This window comes from Eleutherodactylus coqui, unplaced genomic scaffold (genome assembly GCF_035609145.1).
Source record: "Eleutherodactylus coqui strain aEleCoq1 unplaced genomic scaffold, aEleCoq1.hap1 HAP1_SCAFFOLD_575, whole genome shotgun sequence".
NCBI classification, from domain to species: domain Eukaryota; kingdom Metazoa; phylum Chordata; class Amphibia; order Anura; family Eleutherodactylidae; genus Eleutherodactylus; species Eleutherodactylus coqui.
In genome coordinates, this window is record NW_027102154.1 from 1 (window position 1) to 10000 (window position 10000).

Genomic DNA, 10000 nt, shown 5'->3' on the forward strand with positions numbered 1-10000 from the left:
TGAGCCACCGCTGGCAGGTGCACTCACGGGGCCCTCCGCAGCCGCCCATGCACACCTCTTCAGCCAGCACACTGCTGCCAAACACCCGCTCCCCATCACCCCCCAGCCCCTCTGCATACATCTGCTGGGGGTGCTTTTTTGACTTCCCCCATTTTGGCCTATGGGGAAAAGCCAGGGGGAAAACCTCCAGAGTCAGGCCGACCTTCTGGAACTCGAGCTCGGCTTGGAGCCGCCGGTTTGCCCCCTTCCCGGTTCTCAGGACCTGCATTGACACTCGGCTCAGCCCCGGCAGCCGCAGCCCCCGCCGGCCCAGCCAGCAGGGTCCGCCCCCCTGGCCGGCGCCTGGAGCGTTTGGACTTTGTCATTTTCATGACTTGTCTCCTCAAACTTTGTTCGACTGCAAGGGGGGGTGTGCCGCGGTCCGTGCCCAGCCTCCAGGGGTTGCCCCCGGCCCCTGGAGCAGCCAGCACCCCCTCGCCCTCAACACTCCCCGTTGGGACTTTGAAACTTTTCTGACGGTGCAAGCTTCATCAAACGGCAAGGGGGCAGGCTGCGGTCTGTGCCCGGCCTCCTGGGGTCCTCCCTGGGGACATCGGAGGCTCAGCCAGGGTTTTGAGCCACTGCTGGCAGGTGCACTCAGAGGGCCCTCCGCAGCCGCCCATGCACACCTCTGCAGCCAGCACACCGCTGCCAACAGCCCGCTCCCCATCACCAGCCAGCCCCTCTGCATACATCTGCTGGGGGTGCTTTTTTGACTTCCCCCATTGTGGCCAATGGGAAAATGCCAAGGGGAAAACCTCCAGAGTCCTGCCGACCTCCTGGAACTCCAACCCGGCCTGGAGCCACCGGTTTGTCCCCTTCCCGGTTCTCAGGACCTGCATCGACACTCGGCTTAGCCCCGGCAGCTGCAGCCACCGCCGGCCCGGCCAGCCGTGTCCGCCCCCCTGGCCGGCACGCCTGGAGCGTTTGGACTTTGTCATTTTCATGACTTGTCTCCTCAAACTTTGTTCAACTGCAAGGGGGGCTGCCCCGGCTGTTCCCCGCCTCCTGGGTGTCCTTCCCTGCAACACCGGAGGCTCAGGCAGGGTCTTGACCCACGACTGTTGGGTGCTCCTAGGGGGCCCCTCCACACCCCCAGTCCCACCTCCAGGGGCTCCCCCCGGCCCCTGGAGCAGCCAGCACCCCCTCGCCGTCAACCCTCTCTCCCCGTTGGGACTTTGAAACTTTTTCCGACCGTGCAAGCTTCGTCAAACGGCAAAGGGGGCAAGCGGCGGTCTGTGCCCGGCCTCCTGGGGTCCTGCCCGGGGACATCGGAGGCTCAGCCAGGGTGTTGAGCCACTACTGGTAGGTGCACTCAGGGGGCCCTCCGCAGCCGCCCCGGGCCACCCCTGCAGCCAGCACACACCGCTGCCAACAGCCCGCTCTCCGTCACCAGCCAGCCCCGTCCGCGCACATCTGCCGGGGGTGCTTTTTTTGAGACACACTGTCACTTTGTCAAAGACCGCACACCGCTCGTTCCCTTATACCCCGACAAGGTGTTCGTGCTGACGTTTTGCGAGGCCTTATTTTACCGCCGTCGGCGCTATCAGGGGAAACAGGCCCGCTCCTTCCGCCTTCGTGGAACCGGGGCTCGGCCCGGAGCGACCAGGATTACCCTCATACCGGTTCTCATGACATGCATTGACACTCGGCTCAGCCCCGGCAGCCGCAGCTCCCACCGGCCAGGCCAGCCGTGTCTGCCCCCCTGGCCGGCACGCCTGGAGCGTTTGGACTTTGTCATTTTTTCCCCCAAGACTCGCCTCTGCCAACTGCCAAGGACTTCAGCAGGGGCTGCCACGGCTGTTCCCCGCCTCCTGGGGTTCATGCCCGGGCACACCGGAGGCTCAGGCATTGTCTTGAGCGACTACTGTTGGGTGCTCTCACGGGGCCCCTCCACACCCCCAGGCCGACCTCCAGGGGCTCCAGCCCGGCCCCAGGGGCAGCCAGCACCCCTTCGCCGTCAACACTCTCCCCCCGTTGGGACTTTGAAACTTTTCCGACCGTGCAAGCGTCATCGGACGGCAAGGGGGTAAGCTGCGGGCTCTGCCCGGCCTCCTGGTGTCCTGCCCGGCCCCGTGGGGCGGACAGGCAGGGTTTCTCACCCACTACCCGTAGGCACTCTCAGGGGGCCCTCCGCGCCCTCAGGCCGCCCTCCCCGGGCTTCCCCCGGGTCCGCGGAGCAGCCCGACACCCCTCGCCGCACCGTCTCTCGCCCCCGTTGGGACTTTGAAACTTTTCCCCCCCGTGCAAACCTCACCGGGGGGCAGAGGGAGAGACCCGCGGGCCGTGCCCGGCCTCCCGGGACTCCCTCCGGGCAGCGCGGGCGGCTCGGACGGGGTTTTGAGCGAGTGCTGGGGGGGGTGTCTTCGGGGGCCCCCCGCGGGCCCCCCGGGGCACCTGCGCGGGGTGGCCCCTGCTGCCAGACACCCACTCCCTATCGACCATCCAGCCCCCCTACATACATCTGGCGGGGGTGCTTTTTTGAGTTCCCCCATTTTGGCAACTTGGCACATCCTATGGGGAAACCGGCAAAATCATGCCGACCTCCTGGAACTCCGGCTCGGCCTGGAGCCGCCGGTTTGTCCCCTTCCCGGTTCTCAGGCATTTTCGGACTTTGTCATTTTTTCAGCACTCTGTCAATGCGGCCAGCGGGAGCTGCCGCGGTCTGTGCCCAGGCACCAGGCTCTCCAAACGGACACCGGCGGAGGGTCAGGGGGTGTCTCGGCCAGATACTGAAAAACACTCAGGGGGTGCCCAGGCACCAGGCACTCCAAACGGACACCGTCGGAGGGTCAGGGGGTGTCTCAGCCAGATACTGAAAAACACTCAGGGGCGCACGGGGGCTGCACAGGGCCACCCCGGGCGGCCATATTGGCGGCTGGGACCCCCTATTCAGCAAACGCCAGGGGGCGCTCAGGGACACCCGGGGGCTGCTCCACTCGCCCCAGGCCGGCCTCCCTGAGGCGGGCACGTTAGCGGCTGAGACCCCCTCTCGAGCAGAGACCGGGGGGCGCTCGGGGACACACGGGGGCTGCTCCACTCGCCCCAGGCCGGACTCCCTGAGGCGGGCACATCAGCGGCTGAGAACCCCTCTCCACCAATGACCGGGGGACGCTCAGGGACACACGGGGGCTGCTCCACTCGCCCCAGGCCGGCCTCCCTGGGTACCCAGGCGGGCACATTAGCGGCTGAGACCCCCTCTCGACCAAAGACCGGGGGCGCTCAGGGACACGCGGGGGCTGCTCCACTCGCCCCAGGCCGGCCTCCCTGAGGCGGGCACATTAGCGGCTGAGACCCCCTCTCGACCAGAGACCGGGGGGCACTCGGGGACACACGGGGGCTGCTCCACTCGCCCCAGGCCGGACTCCCTGAGGCGGGCACATTAGCGGCCGAGACCCCCTCTCGACCAGAGACCGGGGGGCGCTCGGGGACACACGGGGGCTGCTCCACTCGCCCCAGGCCGGACTCCCTGAGGCGGGCACATTAGCGGCCGAGACCCCCTCTCCACCAGAGACCGGGGGGCGCTCGGGGACACACGGGGGCTGCTCCACTCACCCCAGGCCGGACTCCCTGAGGCCGGCACATTAGCGGCTGAGACCCCCTCTCCACCAAAGACCGGGGGGCGCTCGGGGACACACGGGGGCTGCTCCACTCGCCCCAGGCCGGACTCCCTGAGGCGGGCACATTAGCGGCTGAGACCCCCTCTCCACCAAAGACCGGGGGCACTCAGGGACACACGGGGGCCGCTCCACTCGCCCCAGGCCGGACTCCCTGAGGCGGGCACATTAGCGGCTGAGACCCCCTCTTCAGCAAACGCCAGGGGACACTCGGGGACACACGGGGGCTGCTCCACTCGCCCCAGGACGGACTCCCTGAGGCGGGCACATTAGCGGCTGGGACCCCCTCTCCACCAAAGACCGGGGGGCGCTCGGGGACACACGGGGGCTGCTCCACTCGCCCCAGGCCGGACTCCCTGAGGCGCGCACATTAGCGGCTGGGACCCCCTCTCCACCAAAGACCGGGGGGCGCTCGGGGACACACAGGGGCTGCTCCACTCGCCCCAGGCCGGCCTCTGTAGGTACCCAGGCGGGCACATTAGCGGCTGAGACCCCCTCTCCACCAAAGACCGGGGGGCGCTCGGGGACACACAGGGGCTGCTCCACTCGCCCCAGGCCGGCCTCTCTAGGTACCCAGGCGGGCACATTAGCGGCTGAGACCCCCTCTTGACCAAAGACCGGGGGACACTCAGGGACACACGGGGGCTGCTCCACTCACCCCAGGCCGGCCTCCCTAGGTACCCGGGCGGGCACATTAGCGGCTGAGACCCCCTCTTCAGCAAACGCCAGGGGACGCTCAGGGACACACGGGGGCTGCTCCACTCGCCCCAGGCCGGACTCCCTGAGGCGGGCACATTAGCGGCTGAGACCCCCTCTCCACCAAAGACCGGGGGGGGGGCGCTCGGGGACACACGGGGGCTGCTCCACTCGCCCCAGGCCGGACTCCCTGCGTACCCGGGCGGGCACATTAGCGGCTGAGACCCCCTCTCGACCAAAGACCGGGGGACGCTCAGGGACACACGGGGGCCCCTCCGCGCCCCCAGGCCGACCTCCAGGGCCTCCCTCCCGGCCCCTGGAGCAGCCAGCACCCCCTCGCCGTCAACACTCTCTCCCCGTTGGGACTTTGAAACTTTTCTGACCGTGCAAGCTTCATCGGACGGCAAGGGGGCAGGCTGCGGTCTGTGCCCGGCCTCCTGGGGTCCTGCCCGGGCACATCGGAGGCTCAGCGGGGGTTTTGAGCCACCGCTGGCAGGTGCACTCAGGGGGCCCTCCGCAGCCGCCCCGGGCCACCCCTGCAGCCAGCACACCGCTGCCAACAGCCCGCTCTCCGTCACCAGCCAGGCCCGTCCGCGCACATCTGCCGGGAGGGAGCTTTTTTTGAGACATACTGTCACTTTGTCAAAGACCGCACACCGCTCGTTCCCATATACCCCGACAAGGTGTTCGTGGTGACGTTTTGCGAGGCCTTATTTTACCGTCGTCGGCGCTATCAGGGGAAACACGCCCGCTCCTTCCGCCTCCCTGGTACCCTGGCTGGGCCCGGAGCGACCAGGATTACCCTCATACCGGTTCTCACGACCTGCACTGACACTCGACTCTGCCCCGGCCGCCGCAGCTCCCGCAGGCCCGGCCAGCCGGGTCCGCCCCCCTGGCCGGCGCCCGGAGCGTTTGGACTTTGTCGTTTCTTCTCCAAGACGCGTCTCTGCCAACTGCCGTGGACTTCAGCGGGGGCTGCTCCCCGTCTCCTGGGTGTCCTGCCCGGGCACATCGGAGGCTCAGCCTGGGTCTTCAGCCCCTACTGGTAGGTGCACTCAGGGGGCCCTCCGCAGCCGCCCAGGCCCACCCCTGCAGCCAGCACACGGCTGCCAGCAGCCACCACACAGCTGCCAACAGCCCGCTCTCCGTCACCCCCCAGCCCCTTCTGCATACATCTGCTGGGGGTGCTTTTTTGACTTCCCCCCTTTGGCCAATGGGGAAAAAGCTAAGGGGAAAACCTCCAGAGTCAGGCCGACCTCCTGGAACTCCAACCCGGCCTGGAGCCACCGGTTTGTCCCCTTCCCGGTTCTCACGACATGCATCGACACTCGGCTCAGCCCCGGCAGCCGCAGCCCCCGCCGGCCCCGCCAGCCCGGTCCGCAACCCTGGCCAGCGCCTGGAGCGTTTGGACTTTGTCATTTTTTCTCAAAGACCCATCTCTGCCAACTGCCGTGGGCTTCAGCGGGGGCTGCTCCCCGCCTCCTGGGTGTCCTGCCCGGGCACATCGGAGGCTCAGGCAATGTCTTGAGCCACCGCTGGCAGGTGCACTCAGGGGGCCCTCCGCAGCCTCCCAGGCCCACCCCCGCAGCCAGCACATGGCTGCCAGCAGCCACCACACAGCTGCCAACAGCCCGCTCTCCGTCACCCCCCAGCCCCTTATGCATACATCTGCTGGGGGTGCTTTTTTGACTTCCCCCCTTTTGGCCTATGGGGAAATGCTAAGGGGAAAACCTCCAGAGTCAGGCCGACCTCCTGGAACTCCAACCCGGCCTGGAGCCACAGGTTTGTCCCCTTCCCGGTTCTCACGACATGCATCGACACTCGGCTCAGCCCCGGCAGCCGCAGCTCCCGCCGGCCCGGCCAGCCCGGTCCGCACCCCTGGCCAGCGCCTGGAGCGTTTGGACTTTGTCATTTTTTCTCAAAGACCCATCTCTGCCAACTGCCGTGGGCTTCAGCGGGGGCTGCTCCCCGCCTCCTGGGTGTCCTGCCCGGGCACATCGGAGGCTCAGGCAATGTCTTGAGCCACCGCTGGTAGCTGCACTCAGGGGGCCCTCAGCAGCCGCCCAGGCCCACCCCTGCAGCCAGCACACGGCTGCCAGCAGCCACCACACAGCTGCCAACAGCCCGCTCTCCGTCACCCCCCAGCCCCTCCTGCATACATCTGCTGGGGGTGCTTTTTTGACTTCCCCCCTTTTGGCCTATGGGAAAAAGCTAAGGGAAAAACCTCCAGAGTCAGGCCGACCTCCTGGAACTCCAACCCGGCCTGGAGCCACCGGTTTGTCCCCTTCCCGGTTCTCAGGACATGCATAGACACTCGGCTCAGCCCCGGCCGCCGCAGCCCCCGCCGGCCCGGCCAGCCCGGTCCGCACCCCTGGCCAGCGCCTGGAGCGTTTGGACTTTGTCATTTTTTCTCCAAGACTCGCCTCTGCCAACTGCCGTGGGCTTCAGCGGGGGCTGCTCCCCGCCTCCTGGGTGTCCTGCCCGGGCACATCGTATGCTCAGGCAATGTCTTGAGCCACCGCTGGTAGGTGCACTCAGGGGGCAGTCCGCAGCCGCCCGGGGCCCACCCCTGCAGCCAGCACACGGCTGCCAGCAGCCACCACACAGCTGCCAACAGCCCGCTCTCCGTCACCCCCCAGCCCAACTCTGCATACATCTGCCGGGGGTGCTTTTTTGACTTCCCCCCTTTTGGCCTATGGGGAAAAGCTAAGGGGAAAACCTCCAGAGTCAGGCCGACCTCCTGGAACTCCAACCCGGCCTGGAGCCACCGGTTTGTCCCCTTCCCGGTTCTCAGGACATGCCTAGACACTCGGCTCAGCCCCGGCCGCCGCAGCCCCCGCCGGCCCGGCCAGCCCGGTCCGCACCCCTGGCCGGCACGCCTGGAGCGTTTGGACTTTGTCGTTTTTTTCAAAGACTCATCTCTGCCAACTGCCGTGGGCTTCAGCGGGGGCTGCTCCCCGCCTCCCGGGTGTCCTGCCCGGGCACATCGGAGGCTCAGGCAATGTCTTGAGCCACCGCTGGTAGCTGCGCTTTGGGGGCCCTCGGCAGCCGCCCAGGCCCACCCCTGCAGCCAGCACACGGCTGCCAGCAGCCACCACACAGCTGCCAACAGCCCGCTCTCCATCACCCCCCAGCCACTTCTGCATACATCTGCTGGGGGTGCTTTTTTGACTTCCCCCGTTTTGGCCTATGGTAAAATGCTAAGGGGAAAACCTCCAGAGTCAGGCCGACCTCCTGGAACTCCAGCTCGGCCTCGAGCCACCGGTTTGTCCCCTTCCCGGTTCTCACGACATGCATCGACACTCGGCTCAGCCCCAGCAGCTGCAGCTCCCGCCGGCCCGGCCAGCCCGGTCCGCACCCCTGGCCAGCGCCTGGAGCGTTTGGACTTTGTCATTTTTTTTCAAAGACTCGTCTCTGCCAACTGCCGTGGGCTTCAGCGGGGGCTGCTCCCCGCCTCCTGGGTGTCCTGCCCGGGCACATCGTATGCTCAGGCAATGTCTTGAGCCACCGCTGGTAGGTGCACTCAGGGGGCCCTCCGCAGCCGCCCAGGCCCACCCCTGCAGCCAGCACACGGCTGCCAGCAGCCACCACACAGCTGCCAACAGCCCGCTCTCCGTCACCCCCCAGCCCATCTGCATACATCTGGCGGGGGTGCTTTTTTGACTTCCCCCCTTTTGGCCTATGGGGAAAAGCCAGGGGGGAAACCTCCAGAGTCAGGCCGACCTCCTGGAACTCCAACCCGGCCTGGAGCCACAGGTTTGTCCCCTTCCCGGTTCTCAGGACAAGCATAGACACTCGGCTCAGCCCCGGCCGCCGCAGCCCCCGCCGGCCCGGCCAGCCCGGTCCGCACCCCTGGCCAGCGCCTGGAGCGTTTGGACTTTGTCATTTTTTCTCAAAGACCCATCTCTGCCAACTGCCCTGGGCTTCAGCGGGGGCTGCTCCCCGCCTCCTGGGTGTCCTGCCCGGGCACATCGGAGGCTCAGGCAATGTCTTGAGCCACCGCTGGCAGGTGCACTCAGGGGGCCCTCCGCAGCCTCCCGGGCCCACCCCCGCAGCCAGCACACGGCTGCCAGCAGCCACCACACAGCTGCCAACAGCCCGCTCTCCGTCACCCCCCAGCCCCTTATGCATACATCTGCTGGGGGTGCTTTTTTGACTTCCCCCCTTTTGGCCTATGGGATAATGCCAAGGGGAAAACCTCCAGAGTCAGGCCGACCTCATGGAACTCCAACCCGGCCTGAAGCCACCGGTTTGTCCCCTTCCCGGTTCTCACGACATGCATCGACACTCGGCTCAGCCCCGGCAGCCGCAGCTCCCGCCGGCCCGGCCAGCCCGGTCCGCACCCCTGGCCAGCGCCTGGAGCGTTTGGACTTTGTCATTTTTTCAAAGACTCATCTCTGATAACTGCCGTGGGCTTCAGCGGGGGCTGCTCCCCGCCTCCTGGGTGTCCTGCCCGGGCACATCGGAGGGTCAGCCTGGGTCTTGAGCCACTGCTGGTAGGTGCGCTTTGGGGGCCCTCGGCAGCCGCCCAGGCCCACCCCTGCAGCCAGCACACGGCTGCCAGCAGCCACCACACAGCTGCCAACAGCCCGCTCTCCGTCACCCCCCAGCCCCTCCTGCATACATCTGCTGGGGGTGCTTTTTTGACTTCCCCCCTTTTGGCCTATGGGATAATGCCAAGGGGAAAACCTCCAGAGTCAGGCCGACCTCATGGAACTCCAACCCGGCCTGAAGCCACCGGTTTGTCCCCTTCCCGGTTCTCACGACATGCGTCAACACTCGGCTCAGCCCCGGCCGCCGCAGCCCCCGCCGGCCCGGCCAGCCCGGTCCGCACCCCTGGCCAGCGCCTGGAGCGTTTGGACTTTGTCGTTTTTTTCAAAGACTCATCTCTGCCAACTGCCGTGGGCTTCAGCGGGGGCTGCTCCCCGCCTCCTGGGTGTCCTGCCCGGGCACATCGGAGGCTCAGGCAATGTCTTGAGCCACCGCTGGTAGCTGCACTCAGGGGGCCCTCCGCAGCCGCCCAGGACCACCCCTGCAGCCAGCACACGGCTGCCAGCAGCCACCACACAGCTGCCAACAGCCCGCTCTCCGTCACCCCCCAGCCCAACTCTGCATACATCTGCTGGGGGTGCTTTTTTGACTTCCCCCCTTTTGGCCTATGGGGAAAAGCTAAGGGGAAAACCTCCAGAGTCAGGCCGACCTCCTGGAACTCCAACCCGGCCTGGAGCCACCGGTTTGTCCCCTTCCCGGTTCTCAGGACATGCACTAATACTCGGCTCAGCCCCGGCAGCCGCAGCCCCCGCCGGCCTGGCCAGCCGGGTCCGCCACCCTGCCCGGCGCCTGGAGCGTTTGGACTTTGTCGTTTTTTCCCCCAAGACTCGCCTCTGCCAACTGCCATGGACTTCAGCGGGGGGTGCTCCCCGCCTCCTGGGTGTCCTGCCCGGGCACATCGGAGGCTCAGCCTGGGTCATCAGCCCCTACTGGTAGGTGCACTCAGGGGGCCCTCCGCAGCCGCCCAGGCCCACCCCTGCAGCCAGCACACGGCTGCCAGCAGCCACCACACAGCTGCCAACAGCCCGCTCTCCGTCACCCATCAGCCCAACTCTGCATACATCTGCCGGGGGTGCTTTTTTGACTTCCCCCCTTTT